This window comes from Schistocerca gregaria, chromosome 6 (genome assembly GCF_023897955.1).
Source record: "Schistocerca gregaria isolate iqSchGreg1 chromosome 6, iqSchGreg1.2, whole genome shotgun sequence".
NCBI lineage: Eukaryota > Metazoa > Arthropoda > Insecta > Orthoptera > Acrididae > Schistocerca > Schistocerca gregaria.
Genome location: NC_064925.1, coordinates 523,212,906 through 523,229,667, shown reverse-complemented (window position 1 = coordinate 523,229,667; position 16,762 = coordinate 523,212,906). Strand labels below are relative to the sequence as shown.

General features: G+C 39.5%; 1 protein-coding gene across 2 annotated transcripts in view; it reads right to left on the bottom strand.

Moving 5' to 3' along the window:
• Nucleotides 1-16,542, bottom strand: part of LOC126278984 (F-box only protein 22-like) — a 167,627-nt gene extending 151,085 nt beyond the window's left edge. The window contains exon 1 of one of the 2 annotated variants that reach the window (XM_049979286.1): nucleotides 16,348-16,542. The gene's annotated coding sequence lies outside the window, so the exon portion shown is untranslated. Of the gene's footprint in view, nucleotides 1-16,250 lie in introns of both variants that reach the window. The other variant, XM_049979287.1, reaches the window with a different exon arrangement.
• Between the last annotated feature and the right edge of the window lie 220 nt (nucleotides 16,543-16,762).

Here is a 16,762-nt window from a genome sequence, read left to right as displayed (position 1 = left end):
ACCCAATATCGAACCTTGCGGGACTCCTTCAGGAACTGTTTTCCAGTCGGAGAAATAATTGATTCCATTTGCAGTTAAAATTACTCTTTGTTTCCTACCTGACAAGTAAGAGCTAAACCATTTTACAGCAGTGTCCCCGATTCCATACATCTGAAATTTGTGTAGGAGTAATGCATGGTTCACTGAATCAAAAGCTTTAGTTAGATCACAGAATATTCCTGAAACCTTTCTACCCTTATCTAACCTGGAGCATATTTTTTTGGATAAACTCAAATAGCATTCACAGTGCTATTACCCTGTTGGAATCCGAAATGGTTTTTAAAAATTATATCATTTACAGTAAGAAATTTATTAATTTGTTTTGCTGCAATCTTTTCAAACACTTTAGAGACGACGGGCAAAAGAGAGATAGGGCGGTAATTCCCCATATCTTCTGTCAATCCTTTTTTGAATAGAGGTTTGATCTCAGCATATTTCAATACATTTGGAAAGCATCCCTGTTCAAAAGATTGATTTATAATAATTGACAGTGGTTGAGAAATAATATTGTACACACACTTGATTACAGATGATGTTATTTCATCCCACCCATGTGAGGTTTTGTTTTTTAGAGACAATATTTCCTTTTCCACATCCCTTTGGGTGATTTTTTCAAACTGTTTAAATGTGTGTGTGTGTGTGTGTGTGTGTGTGTGTGTGTGTGTGTGTGTGTGTGTGTTTGAGGTTTACGGGCGCTAAACAGCATGGTCATCAGCGCCCATAAATGATGTGTACTGGCCATTTTCGAAATTTGTGATGCCTTGATAGAATGTCATATCCACATCTCATCTTACTACATTTAGGTAGAATTCATTGAAACAACTTGACATTTGAACAGGGTTTACTTTAATTTCATTTTCACATCTAATTTTCAAAATCTCATGAATTTTTACTTTGGCTCCTGATTCAGACTGAATGACTGACCACACTGCTTTTGTCTGCTTTCTTTTTAGTTGCCACTACAACTTTCCTAAATACAGCTTTATACTGTTTGACATAAGTAACAAAATCCGGATTTCTGTTTGATTTTTAACTCATCGTGGAGCTCTCTCTTTCTGGTACTAGAAATTGTTATCCCTGTTATAATCCATTTGAGTTTACCATTTACTTTCTTTTTCTGATATCTGTGAGGAAATGATTCATTACATACCTCTAAGAAACAATTTAAGAATTTGTCATAGTTCATCGAGCTTGAAGTACTGTGGTCTACAGACCAGCTTATTATACTTAATTTACTGCAAAATAAATCCATTTTACTTTTACTGAGATCCCTGCTTATATACACTTCTGGAGGCTTTAGGATATTTGCTTTTGGGAGCTCAATAAACAGAGCTGAGTGATCTGAAATACCCAACTCTAAGCAGTATTTGTGCTTATTTCCACTGTCAAATTTGTAATTAGTAACAATATTACCAACGCAGGTCATTGATCTGCTGTTTTCCCTGGTGATTTCAGAAAAGTTTAGCTTGAAACCAGATTTCTGAATTAAGTCACGACAAGACAGAGTGAAAATATAAAACAGGCAGCAAAGGTTTGCAACTAAGAAATCACTTGGGCTTTAGGTCAGCACACTGAGAGAGGCCTCCAAGTGCATAATATGCTTAACTCAGCTTCCTTATTATCTTATCTGTGTGTTGACTCCATATTAACCAGTTATTCAAATGAACACTAGTGATATCCACACAATGTTCCCCATCCAGAGCATGACCAGTTATGTCCACTTATGGTCTAATAGGTCATTATTGCTTGTCTGAAACTGCATAATAATAAGTCTCTGTGCAATAAAATATCTGTGAGTCACTTGCTGGCATGTGCAGACACATGTGAGCTAGGTTCTTCATCAACACATCAATGACACCAGCAAAAATTTGAGCTGCTGAACTGCCCTTTTAAGAGTCACAGGAAAATTATTTATGTATGATAAAAACAAGTGGATCCAGCACTGACCCCTACACCACCGTGAATGTTATGTTTCCTTATTTTGAGATTTAGATTCATGCCTGTGCCACAGTCTGTCAATGAAATGCTGCTTTTTGTTATGAAGGTAAAAATATCTTTCCATGAAAGAGGGATGCTATTTATGCCAATAAACTTTAGTTTGCCAGGTAGAATTTTTACGATTTACACAATCAAAGTCTTTAGCAGGATCTCAAAGCTTGCTAGAACCTAATTTGTGAGGTTTTGTATTGTTTTTTTTTCTGTAGAGAAAGCCAATTTAAGAAGTAAATGGCAAGTTCTGCTCACTTTAATGGGTCAGTCTTATATCACAAGTTATTTTCTAAAATGGTTTTGCAAAGATTGGGAAGGGGGTTAAACATGACTATAATTGGAAGTCTTTGCTTATTTTATAGATGGATGTTACTACAGCATATTTACGACTTTCAGAAAATGCCCTGAATCACTGATTGATTAAAAGACAAGTAAAGAGAAATACTGTCAAGTCACGACACGATTTTATATTCTGCTAGACACACCATCATAGCCAGCAGGATTACTAATTGTTAGTATCCTCTGTTAAACTTTGAAAATTCTTAGAGGCAGTGTTTTTGAAACTAATGTCTGTTGATGGCACATGCAATGCCAGCACAAGTAAACTTAACGAGTCTGTGGTTGTTGACACCACTGTGAGGAAGTAATCACTCAATTTGGTGGTCAATGCTTTGAAGGTGCCACTTTTTCTGCAAGAACTATTTTTGTTTGTTACTTATTTAATAGGTTGCCAAATAATTTTTGCCCTATTGCTTGAAGTATTTTACTTTTGAGCAAAGTACATGAGTTTTGCTTTCTCAGTGACAGACAAGAGGATTTTACAGTATTGGTGGAAATGGAGTTTTCACTCTCAGGTAAAGCTTATGAACTGAATTAGGTGCATCTCTCTCTTCTTAGTACAAAACAGATGAATCCCAAGAGCTATCTGTTCCTTGTACAAAACAAAACTCAATAGTGCTGCACAAATATGTTCAAGAAGAATTAAATTTCTACCTGTCTGCTTTATAAATGTTTCTTTAGCACACTTCCCGTAATTTCTCTCCAAACACTGTCATTGGTTATGACACTGCAATATAACACTTTTCTTCTGTGACCTGGCAGGTCAGAATATTTTATTTTTAACATTTGACCATAATGGTCTGACAAACCATTGATTTGCTCTAAATCATTGCAGGTTCTTGCATCTAACAACAAACTGTCACTAGCTGTTGCGCGATGTTGTTCAATCCTTGTTGGGAATTTTACTACAGAAAATGATCCAAAGCTGGACATCAACAACTGTATATGCCTTCTGTCAGTTGTATCCAACAGTAAGTAAATATTAAAGTATCCACAAACAATGATTCTCCAGTTCAGTTTGAATAATATTAATAAAACTACTTTATGAAGCTTAGATACTTCCCACTAGTGGCCTGTAAACTATTCTACATCTACATATGTATTCCGCAAGCCACCATACTGTGCATGGCGGATGGTACCTTGTACAACTGCTAGTCATTTACTTTCCCATTCCACTCACAAATAAAGTGATGAAAAATGACTTTTTATGTGCCTCCATATAAGCCTCGATTTCTCTTACCTTTGTGATCACTACATGAAATATACATTTGTGGCAGCAGAATCGTTCTGCAGTCACCTTCAAATGCCAATTCTCTAAATTTTCTCAAAAGCATTCACGAAAAGAATGTCTTCTTCCCTCAAGCCATTCACATTTCAGTTCATGAAGGTGCTCTGCAATACTGGCATGTTGATCAAACCTAACGGTAACAAATGTGGAACAGCTTGGCTCTGAATTGCTTCAATGACTTCCTTTAGTCTGACCTGGCGGAAATTCCAAACACTCAAGCAGTAGTTAAGAATGGATCACAGTATTCTTCTGTATATGGTCTCCTTCGTGGATGAACTACACTTTCTGAAAATTCTTCCCAATACACCAAAGTCCACCATCCATTTTCATTACCACCACCCTTACACAACTGTTCCATTTCATATCACTTTGAATCATCGAGATATTTAATCAACACAACTATGTTAAGCAGCACATCATCAATGCTGTGTTCAAGCTTTACAGGACTGTTTTTTCTACACTTAGAGCAAGTTGCTGTTCATCACAGGTAGAAATTTTGTCTAAGTCATCTTGTATTATACTACACTCACTCAATGCCCACAGTGTCATCAGCAAACAGCCACAGGCTCCTACTCACCCTGCCCATCATATCATTTATGTACACAGAGAATATGAGTGCTCCTATCATGCTTTCCAGGGGCACTTCTCATGACACTCTTATCGCTGATGAACGATCACCATCGACGACAACATACCAAGTTGCATTACATACGAAATGTTTGAGATACTTACATATCTGGGATATCTAATCCGTATGCTTGGACCTTCATTAACAGTCTGCAGTTGGACACCCTGTCAAACGGTTTCCAGAACTCTAGGAATACAGAATTTGCCTATTGCCTTTCATCTACAGTTTCCAGGATATCAAGCGAAAAAAACGTGAGCTGTGTTTCACACGAGTAATGGTTTCTAAATCCATGTTGATTTGTGGTCAGAAGATTTTTCGTTTTAGGAAAATTTATTATACTTGAAATCAGGACTTGTTCAAGAATTCAGCAGAAAACTGATATCTGTAATTTTGTGGGTCATTTTGTTTATCAATATAATATGCAGGAGTCACTAGCCCTTTCCTGTAGTCGCTGGGAATTTTGTGTTTAGTGAGATATTTGTGATAAATGCAAGCTAAGTAGAGGACCAATGGTGTAGAGTATTTTCTGTAAAACCAAATACAGGTTCCATCTGCACAAGTGACAAACCACGAGAGTACCAAATTCCATATTTAGCTTTTCCTGTGTGCTTTCATGGTTTAATTTTTAAATCCCTTGACTGTATTTGTACTCAACGACATGTAGGCTTTCAGTTTAGTAACCATAAGATGCAGATTCGTGCAGTCTACAATGCAGGTGTAATTTTTTTGTGAACAGACAGCCACACAGCTCAGTAAGGCATCAGCTTCTGTTGGCGACAAACCAGGAGAGTCACAAGTTATCCACTTAGCTTTCTCTGTCTGTTTTAATAGTTAACTTTTAAGTTTGTAGTATTAGGGTGGTTAGGATGTGTGTATGCCGTGTGCAGGCTTAGGATGAGCTGACCGCATTTCACAAACAGCTGAAGATGCTCTTGGCTGCAGTCATCCATCTTCAGGCTACTGCTTCTGGGTGTAGTAGTGGCAGAGAATCTGGTGCATCGCATGGGACACCTCAAGGTGTCACTTGTTTCACCCACAGGCTCTGCTGCTGAGGCATCCTGCAGCGTATGTGACGGGGCAGGCGGTGTCTTCGTCACAAAGTAAGTGGCAGATAGTGATGTATTCATGTTGCTCAGAGCGGAGTGTCAATATGGGGGCTGGCCATCTGGTCTTGCCTATTCATCCTATGAGTGGACAGGTGGCCACTCTTCCAGCAGCGCCTGAGCACGCACACAGAGGAAGGAGTTTACTAGCAATCAGGAGCTTTAATATTAGGCGAGTTAAGGAGCACCTTAGGGAAACAGTTTCCAGGGCTGAAATGAAATGTGATGTGGAGAAGGCCCTGCCTGCAACTATCACACATGCAGGGTGCAGTCATCTGCAAGTTGTGGCTCACACAGGCACCAATGATGTCTGTTGCTTGCATTCTGAAGCCATCCTTAGTAAATACCGGTAACCTGCAGAAGTGGTGAAGACTGGTGGCCCCACTCAAGAGGTGCAAGCAGAGCTCACAAGTTGCAACACCATTCGCAGGGCTGATCAGTGTCCTTTGGTTGGATACCTCAAATAAAGTGTCTGTTGAATCTGCAACAGTCTTGGCTGCAGATTTCTGGAACTGCATTATAGGGTGGGGAATCACAGGACTCCCCTGAATGGGTCTTGGATGTACTACACAAAGGAAGCAGCTACTCAGCACTTGGGGGTTCTTTAGGCTAAACAATAGTTTGAGGTCCTCTAGAAAACACTTGCAGTCAATACACAAAGAGTGAAATCAGACTGCAAGCAAAGAGACTTCAACTGGCATGGTTTTAACATTAAATTAAAATGATGATAACAAACTTCCTGATTTTACTGCCCTCCAGGAAAGTTATCATGCTCAAACTTTTCTCAAAGCAGATAGTTTACTGAAACCCAAAGTAGAAAGCTCCGAAACATTTAGTGAGGCTTGGAACACATATCAAGAGGACAAATTAGACCCGTAAGAGGGGAGTGTTCATTGCAATCCACAAAAATATTGTGTTTATCGATCCAAAAATTGGGTAACCGCAAAGTTACCTGCAAAAAAGTAACAGGCCTAGGGGAACTAAGTTAATTATCAGATGTTTCTACTTGCCACAAGATTCCACTATGACAGTTACAGAACCATTCAAAGTAACTTATTTTCAGTAGTCTCGAAATACCCTGAGCAAGCAATATTAGTTGGAGACAACTTTAACCTCCCAAGCACAGATTGGGATGTCTAGGATTCACTGCAGGTGGTACAGACAGACAAGTCTTGTGAAGCACTTTTGAACACATTTTCCAGAAACTGTATTGAAAAGCTAGCATGCAATGGAAATATTTTCGACCTTGTAGCTACAAGCAGGTCTGACCTTGTTGACAATGGTTACTAAGGCTGACAAATTGATAGAGAAGACTAGGAGTGCTTTTACACAAAACAAATGCCCATCATTTAGTTCCAATATGACAGACGCAGATGGATTATGAGCACAGTTAACTGATTGTAAATCACACTCTGAATAAGTATGTGCTGAGTAAATTGATTAAGGACAGAAAAGACCCACTTTGGTTTAATAACAAAATTCGGTAAATGCTGAGGAAACACAGAGACTGTTGCACTCTCAGTTCAAAAAAGAATATACAACTGATGACAGGTAGAAATTAGTAGAAATTTGTGCACCTTTAGAAAGATCGATACGCAAAGCTTACACCCACCACCGTCATATCTTAGCAAAAGAGCTTGCCGAAAACCAACGAAAATTATGGTTCTAAGTAAAATCACTAAGCGGCTTCTATCCAGTCACTTCTGGACCAATCTGATGTGGCAATAGAAGATAGCAAAAGGAGAGCTGAAGTAATAAATTTTATGTTTCAGAAATTATTCACACAGGAGGACAGAGCAAACATACCTTCGTTTGAGCGTCAACATACTCCTATTTGGAGAACACAGTAACAGAGATGTCTGGCATAAAGAAGCAACTGAAGAGTTGAAAACAAATAAGTCACCAGATCTCGTTGGAGTTCCAATTCAGTGTATAGCACTGGCCCCTTACTTAGCTCGCATTTATCACAAATCTCTTGCAAAGTCAAAACTCCCAAGTGACTGGAAAAAAGCGCAGGTGGCTCCTTTATATAAGATGGGTAAAAGAATGGGCCCACCAAATTACAGACCAATATCCTTAACATCCCTTAGCTCCAGAATTCTTGACCATGTTCCAAGTTCAAATATTGTAAATTTCTTAGAGACAGAAACTTTCTGTGTACAAACCAGTACATATTTATAAAGCATTTTTCCATGGGAAACTAAGCTTCCCCTTTTATCACACGATATCTTGCGAACCATGGATGAAAAGCAATATGCACATATTCATTTCTTGAGTTTTAGTCCTATCAGCTTGTGTGTTCCCCCTAGTTCTTTACCACAATTCAATTTAAAATCGATTATAATCATTAACCTGAAGGTCCTGACACTTATCTCTTTTTTGTATGGTCTCCACCCCTTCTAATTTGTGATCCTGCTGTAGAATGGCATTAGCTAATACCCATTCAAGATGTACATGTTTAACTACTAAAAATTCGAGGAGGAGGAGGGGGGGGGGGGCACTATTTAACTCTGGATCAAAATTAGAGTGTGCTGCAGCAATTTATTGGGATTATAAGAACTGAAGTCAAGGTTCAAAATACCTGTAGTTCTGCTGCAACCTGTTTTCATAGAGAAGTCATTCCTGGTCTCTTATCAAAATGGTTATCATTGTAGGTGTGTGTGTAGTGAATAGTGTTTTATTTGTCTCATAAAATACAATTTCTTATCATACGATTAGCGTACAGGAGACACATCAAAAAATAAATAAATAAATAAATAAAAAGTGGATAACACAACTTAGGCCTAAATGGTACAAAGAATTTTAACATTAATATAAACTTTCATTTTTCTTTCCTCCCTTTTGTGAAGGACAGCTACATTTACACACAAGACTATATGTAACTTTATCCTGCTCAAATGTTCAGTTCATCCTTCATGAACTACTCAACAGTGTAGTAGCAGCATTTGACAAGTATATCATATAACTTTGTTTTCAGTGTCTCTAGGTTCATACTCAGAACATTCTTTCCTTTTAGCATGTTATGAATTTTCATTGCCATATACTGAGGAAACTGCGCATATAGGTTTACATGATAGGTGGGGAAGGACAAAACTGTCTTTGTTTCTCATGTTATACGTGTCATTGAAACAGTATTTCTCGAATAACTCTAAATTGCTGTGTAGAAAGATGATAATATCATAGATGTATAAGGAGGGAACTGTTAATAACTGTTGTTTTTCAAATAGTGGGCGACATGATGTCCTTGGATGGGCAGTACACATGTTCCTTATCATTCTTTTCTGCAACTTTAGTATGTGCAATATATTGCTTGAATTTCACCAAAAAATAATACCATACCTTACAACTGATTGGAAGTAGCTGTGGTTTGCAATTTTCCTTGTATTCAAGTCTGCTGCACCAGCTAATATTTGCATAGCAAATGCAAAGCTACATAATTTGTTAAACAGGTAGTCAACATGTTTATCCCAATTAAATTTTTATCTAGGTTTAACCCTAAAAACTTCACAGAATCCACTTCTTCTATATCCTGATTTTTACGAGTTATTTTTATTTCTTGGGACTTTGACAGTTTTGTTCTGAATTGGACCATGTGGTTTTTGGGGACGTTCAATCTTAATCCATTCAGTTGGAACCATGTTTCTAGTTTGTTCATTGTGTTTATTATGTAGAGAGGGACATTTTCTGGCTCCTGGTTTTCAATTACTACAGATGTGTCATCTGCAAATAAAATTGATGGAGCATTTACATTGTTCGGTAAATCATTAACATAGAACAAAAACAAAATAGGTCCTAGAATCGAGCCTTTGGGGATACCTTGGGCTACTGTTTTCCATTTTGAATAGTAATTTGCTGCATTTGATGAAATAATCACTCTGTTTCCTATTTGATAAGTATGAAGTAAGCCAATTTAGAACATTACCCTAGATCCCATACTTGTCAAGCTTAAAGATGAGCAGTGCAGATCACAAAAGATTTCTGCAACTTTATTATGGTTGTCTAAAGATGTGCTGATCTTGTTGATAAAGTTGTTAATTGCATCAATAGTACTTTTGCCATGCTGGAAACCAAATTGGTTTTCCGTAATAATATCATATTTCTCGGTAAAATTTCGAATCTGCATAGCAGCAGCATATTCAAAGATTTTTCATAGGACTGGAATGAGGGAGATGGGACGATAATTCCCCATATTATCTGACACAAAAGCATTTCAACATTATTTGACAAAGGTACTTCAATTGGACCAAGAATAGATTAAACCTGACGATACATGTTACTTACGTGTATCAGTGCATATACATCCGCTTAATGCACTGAGTGAAGGAGGAAAAAACTTAAGAACTTTCCTATGTAATACAATCAGGACCTCATTCTACAACACAAAAATCTATACTGCAAAGAAAATTCTTCTCTTAACAATGTACACTGTATGATTTTGTTGCGATCAAGTTTGCATATCATATCTAAACGGTACTTGAAATCAATTTCACTCATGTGGACAGTGCATAACTGATCAGTCAGAACATTATGACCACTGACCTAAGATTGATATAAACCTGCCCAGGCAATAACATTGTCACCTGGTGAGGAATGACTGCTAGTCAGGCATTCGTATTGCGACGTTAGAGGTGAAATTCTTGGATCATCGCAAGACGAACAGAAGCGAAAGCATTTGCCAAGTACTTTTTCATTAATCACGAACAAAAGTTAGAGGTTTGAAAGTGATCAGATACTGCCCTACTTCTAACCATAAACGATGCCAGTCAGCAATCCATCGCAGTTCCTCCGATGACTCAGCAGGCAGCCTCCGGGAAACCAAAGCTTTTGGCTTCAGGGGGAAGTATGGTTGCAAAGCTGAAACTTAAAAGAACTGAAGGAAGGGCACCACCAGGAGAGGAGCCTGCGGTTTAATCTGACTCAACACGGGAAACTTCACCAGTCCTGGACATGGGAAGGATTGACAGATTGATAGTTCTTTCTTTATTTGGTGGGTGGTGGGGCACAGCCATTCTCAGTTGGAAGAGCGATTTGTCTCGTTAATTCCGATAACAAATGAGACTCTAGCCTGATAACTAGTCGCATGACATCCTTCATGCTGTGCGATTACTTTTCTTTTTAGAGGAACAGGCGGCTTCCAGCCGCACGAGATTGAGCAATAACAGGTCTGTGATGCCCTTAGATGTTCTGGGCCGCACGTGCGCTACACTGAAGGAATCAGCGGGTCTTCTTAGGTCGAAAGGTCGGGGTAACCCATTGAACCTCCTCTGTGCTAGGGATTCGGCTTGCAATCCCCATGAATGAGGAATTCCCAGTAAGCAGGAGTCATAATCTTGCATTGATTACGTCCCTGCCGTTTGAACACACTGCCCATCGCTAGTACCCATTGAATGACGTAAATATCAGAGACAGTGCTGTCCATGTGTAGAATGGGAAAGTGTGCAATCTATCTGGGTTTGACTGAGGGCAAATTGTGATGGCCAAGAGGCTCAGCACGATTATTTCGGAAACTGCACGACTTCTTGTGTGTCTGAGAAGTGCTATGGTGATTGTCTTCAACACATGGCAAAACCAAGGTGAAATCATATCCAGATGTTGTGGAGTTGGGCTACCACCTCTCACTATGATGGGCCTCTGCAGGCAATAACTTGTGCTTGTGCCAATGTTAACACCATAACATATGCAACTGTGACTGAAATGGGTATGTGACCATCAGCACTGGACTTGGGCACAGTGGCAGAGCATTGCATGGTCTCAAGAATACCAATACCTTCTTCATCATGCCAATGGGAGAGTGGGATCTGTCATATTCCAGGGGAACAACTCCTTGAAACCTGTACTGCAGGACAGAAACAAGCTGGCATCGGCTCCATTATGCTTTGGAGAACATTCATATGGGCACCCATGGGACCAGTGGAGCTCATGCAAGGCACCATGATGGCCAAGGTGTATCGTACACTAGTTACAGACCACATACACTCCTGTATGATGATCATGTTTTCCAATAGCAGTGGCATTTTTCAATAAGATAACATGCCATGTTACAAGGCCAGAAGTGTGATGGAGTGGTTCGAGGAACACACTGGTAAGTTCCAACCGATATGCTGGCCACACAACTCACCAGATCTGAACCCAATCGAACATATCTTGGATGTGATTGAATGTGGTGTCAGAGCTCATCGTTCTTCTCCCCAGAATTTACTGCAATTAGGTGACTTGTGTGCACAGATATTGTACCAGCTTTCTCCAGCCGCCCACCAAGGCCCAGTGCTTCCATGCCATGCGTCGCCACTGTCATCTGTGCCGAAGGGGGACATACTGGCTATTAGGTAGGTGGTCATAATATTCTGGCTGATCAGTGTATAATGCAATAATATTGAAAAACCGGCCATACATTCACCCCACCCACATACAGAATCTAGTTCCATATCCATAAAATTTTTGATGAAGCAAGAACTAAACTCTTTTAGAACAGTGTTCCAATGAAGTAGCTACAGATGGGATGAAAATACCAATATTCATTAGCAAACATAGTTGTCTTCACTAAATTTGTAGAAAATCACCAACAGCCAGAGTTCACAACAAATCTTGTGAATGTGGTGCTAATTACATAGGGGTGATATTTAGATGATTACAGCACAATAGGCCCAAAAATGTTTAAGTATCTACTGTGCAAAACCACCTGAGGAAGGATGCAAGATTCGTTTTGAAATCTGAAAATAGTAAGAAAATCATCTATAGGAAAATGAAATCTGGGCTTAAATGAAGCTTCAAATACTTCTTTGCCAACTCACAAACTAAGCCACCATTCTATCTAACTTAAGCCTTAGGTTGCGCTACAGATCAGTACGTCACTGCATCTAAGATTTAGTATCCACGTCCACTGGTTTCGCCATTTCATAACCAAACCATCACTTTCCAACCCAACCTAGACATTGGGCTACACTACACAGAAGTCTATCACTACAACCCACATTCGAAAAATTAAACAATGAAAGCTCCAGATTGGAATATCAGGTATATTAGGAGAATGATAGATTGCTACATACCATGAAAATGGCCTGCTGAGTTGCCAACAGGCAGAACAAAAACACTGTTACACATTACAGCTTTCAGTCAAAGCCTTCTTCACCAAAGAAAACTTGTACTCATTCACACAAGCAAGCACACCCCATGCACACATGACTGCTACCACTGACAGCTACTACTACAATGTAACTGTCACTTGAATGGCAATTTGGAGTAGGGTGGGGAGGGGATAGCAGGTACAGGTTTGGGGAGAGAAGAGCAATGTCTGGTTGGGTGTGCAAGGCCTAGACGGTGGCCTGACGAGACTGCCAGGTGCAGTATGGGAAGGTGGGATGTGGGGGAAAAGCTGGCAATGGAAAATGAAGGGATTATGGAAAGGGAAATTATGGGAGGATGCATGAAACGGGAGGAGGGGATAGGACAGAGAGGGGTGGACATTATTGGGTGGAGGTGTCCTACCACAAGTTGAAGCTGGGATAGTTTGAGAAGCAGAGAAAGTGCTGTAATAGTAACTCCCATCTGCACAGTACAGGGAATCTGGTAATGGAAGGGAGGATCCAGATGGCACAGGTGCTGAAGTAGATAATCAAAGCCCCGATGAAGGATGCGATTCAGTTTTTCCAATTCGGGGTGGTAATGGGTGATGAAGGTGACACACTTTTGTAGCCAACTCTTGGTGCAGTTGGGAAACCTTTTTTCGGACTAGGTGTGGGAGACAGTGCCTGGCTGTGCAGGCCTTGGTGAGACTTCAACGTACTGGGAAAGGTGGTTCTTGTTCCCATGTGGTCTGGCTGTATGGGAGAGATTTTTTGGTGTGCATGGTATGGCACCTGTTAAATGCAGGTACTATTGGTGGCCGATGGGTTTAACGTGGACAGAGGTGTGGACACAGCCATCAGAGCAGGTGGTCAACATCCAGGAAGGTGGCACACTGGTCTGATGGGCACCAGGTGAAGCGAATGGGAGGGATGGTGTTAAGGTTGTGAAGGAATGAGGATAGGTTGCCTTCACCCTGAGCCTAGTACATAAATATTTCATCAATGAACCTAAACCAGACACGGGATTTGCACTTTTGGAAGACTGTGAAGGTTTCCTCTAGATGGGCCATAAACAAGATAACAACAACTTCCTTCACTGACTCTTCACCATCTGCACCCCTTTAGCTTCTGGCTCCCTACTGGTCGCTGTTGATGCCACTTCTCTGTCCACCAGCATCCCCCATGCCATGGTCTTGCCACAACTGAACACTATCTTTACCAACATCCTTCAGACACCAGACCCACTACCCCATTCCTCATACATCTAACTAACTTTATCCTAACATATTACTACTTCTCATCACGTTGCAATCTAGCCCTTGCACACCCTACCATACAGTGCTCTTCTCCCCCTCCATTCGTATACATCTAACACTCCCTCTTTCCTGCACCACTGCAAAACTGATATTCACATGACAGTTGCATTCCAGTCAGAGGTGCCAGTGGTAGCAGTCATGTGTGCATGAGGTTTTCTTGCTTGTGTGAAGGTGTGTGTATTTTCTTTGCTGAAGAAGGCTTTGTCTGAAACTATAATGTGTAACAGTGTTTCCATTGTGCCTGTCTGCAACTCGAAAGATCATTTTTATGGTAAGTAGCAGTCTATCCTTTTCCTAATACCATCGATATTCCAAAAACTCAATATTCCAAAACTAGTATAGACACATATTGCCAGCATTCTGTCCTCATTTCATGTCACATAACATACTACCAATATGTTACAGAACAAAACTGACAGCAGCCAGTCTCAACAGATTCAGTTAGCAATGATTTTCATAAATACAGTAGATAACCCTTGTTAATTCAGAACGCAAGTAAAATAACCAATGACTATGAACGTGCAAATATTTATTGTTGTTAGTCATTATCAGTAATGCTAATTTATTAACTGGGATGTTATTTTACAATGATATAGGCTTTGTCAGCTAATGCAAAGAAAAACACCATTGATGTGTATCAACAACTGAACTCAAGCCCTTGTAGATGGAACTACCCTAGCATTTCCTGAACAGATTTAGAAAAAAACCAGGGAAAGCCTAATTTAGGATGGACATAAAGAACATGTGCCTCCCCCTCCTGGATCTGAGGCCTATGACTTAAACACACAACCTCACTCGGTTATATCTGACATACAATTATCTTGTGTTTGTCCATACTCGCAGCAAGTTAATTTAAAAACACGAAAAATAATTACATACTGTTCATTTAGTCCCTTATCTCTGCACACGCCATACACCCTTCCTAATTATTAGTTTTGTTTTCTACAATCAAGGATATTCCAAAACATCCACTAAAGATAAAATGAGTTTTATGCATCGCTGATATTTCATAATCGTTGTCCACCTACATGGCTAAGTGGTCAGCACAGCAGATTTCCATGCGAGAGGCCTGGGTTCAATTCCTGGCTGGAGATTTTCTCTGCTCAGGAACTTGGTGTTGTGCTGACTTCGTCATCATTTCATCCTCATCAACATGCAAGTCACCAAAGTGGCGTCAATAAAAAAGAGTAGCACCAGGTGACAGGCCTACCGGACAGGAGGCCCTAGCCACAAGACATTTCATTTCATATTTATTAAATGAAATAAAGTCATCTCGATGATAATGCTAGCTTCTTAATCAAATCCAGCAGATATCAGTCAAATGACTGAAAAATTAAATTTTCACTACACACACTGGTTGGTTGGCCACTCCACTATTGCTTCATTTAATGGGGTGACAAAACTACAGCATACATAGATCTCTACAAGGCAGTACATAACTTAACAACAACAGCTAAGAATGGGGAGGAATGATGAACTAAAATAGAATGTTTGTTATCTTCATATAGCTTACCTATAATTCATATAAAATTGGATTAGACAGTACCTAATTCATTGCCCAAAGATACGCTTAAGGGCTCAATTTCACCAGTTTTAGCCCTTTGGTAATGACATGGTATAAAAACGAATTATGGCATTATACTAGGTTGTTTGATATCCACCGGTTTGCTGCACTTCACTCAAATTGCCCATGTTTCATGTCTTCGCTTTAATAAGTAGATGGCTACTCTTATATTTACTGACAAGAGCCTCACATAGCGATACATGAGGTATCAGGGCCAGTTAAATCAAAACTTGATAGGTTTAAATTAAATATAGCAGGCTACATCTGTCACTAGACACCTTCCAATTGTAGAGAGCTAAAGACAGATGCATGTCAAAGCAGTGATGATGGCTCTTGTTGTAGGTAGTGGCAGCTGTTCCGCAAGTGGGGAACTCACTGTGCAGAAGACTGAGTTAGCAGCATTCCAAGCGCCAATAATCTCTCCTTCAAATATAAAACTACCAGCTGCATCTTGATGGGGTGAACTGGCCAGTGTAATTTGAAGTGTTTCCGCTTGAGTAGATGATTTGGGGAGGAAAAGAAAACAAAAGTGAATGCCTGCTCAACACATACACATTATACACGTTTGGATAATGTAAACTGTAGAAAATACGTTCTCGGTTACAGAAAACTCCATTTATGCCCATTAAAGTAAACAAGCACTACTACTACTACTACTACTACTACTACTACTACATTTATACTGATGAGTTTCTATAACGAGACTTTCCATGCGAGTGATAGTTTATCAAGAGTCACATGCTCCATTTTGTGAATTTCGAATCAATGCTACAACTTAGGTCGCAAAACTTGCAAAGCCGAGTAGTAGAGAAAGAGTTCAGCTAAATAGGTATGCTGCTCACGGCAACTGTCATAGTAATCAATATACGCTTTACAAAGGCGATGAGGGTTATATAGGTTCCTATTGAAAAGTTTCTTACACATTTTCTTCGACACTACAGCAGAAATCTCACTATTTTTACTTTAGGTTTGCACGATTTTAGACTTTCCTAATGTTTAGAGCAGAAATAAACTAACCGATCCGTAACTGCTTACAAACATCAACCACTCAATCTTTCGCAACACGGCAACAGTAACTTTCCGTCCGATCACAACAGAACAGTTTATAGTTTATAGTTTATACACAAGCGACTGTAGTCGATAGACACAGTTGCGACTCTGACCATCGATATACAGACATCCTGTCGACATACAACAAGAAAGACATATATAATTATATAATTTTATATAGACGCGAGGGGTGTGCATGTCAGTTTATATTGTTGCGACTTGCGAGGATATTCTTTAAGTATGAGTGTTTAGCGATTTACGATATAGTAATGCATAAGTGTGTGGAAATAAGTTATCGATCCATGGAGTTTGATGTTTGTGTTGTCTGTTCACCGTTACTCAATATTTATTCTTGTCTTCTTGTGTTCCTGTTGATTTTCTA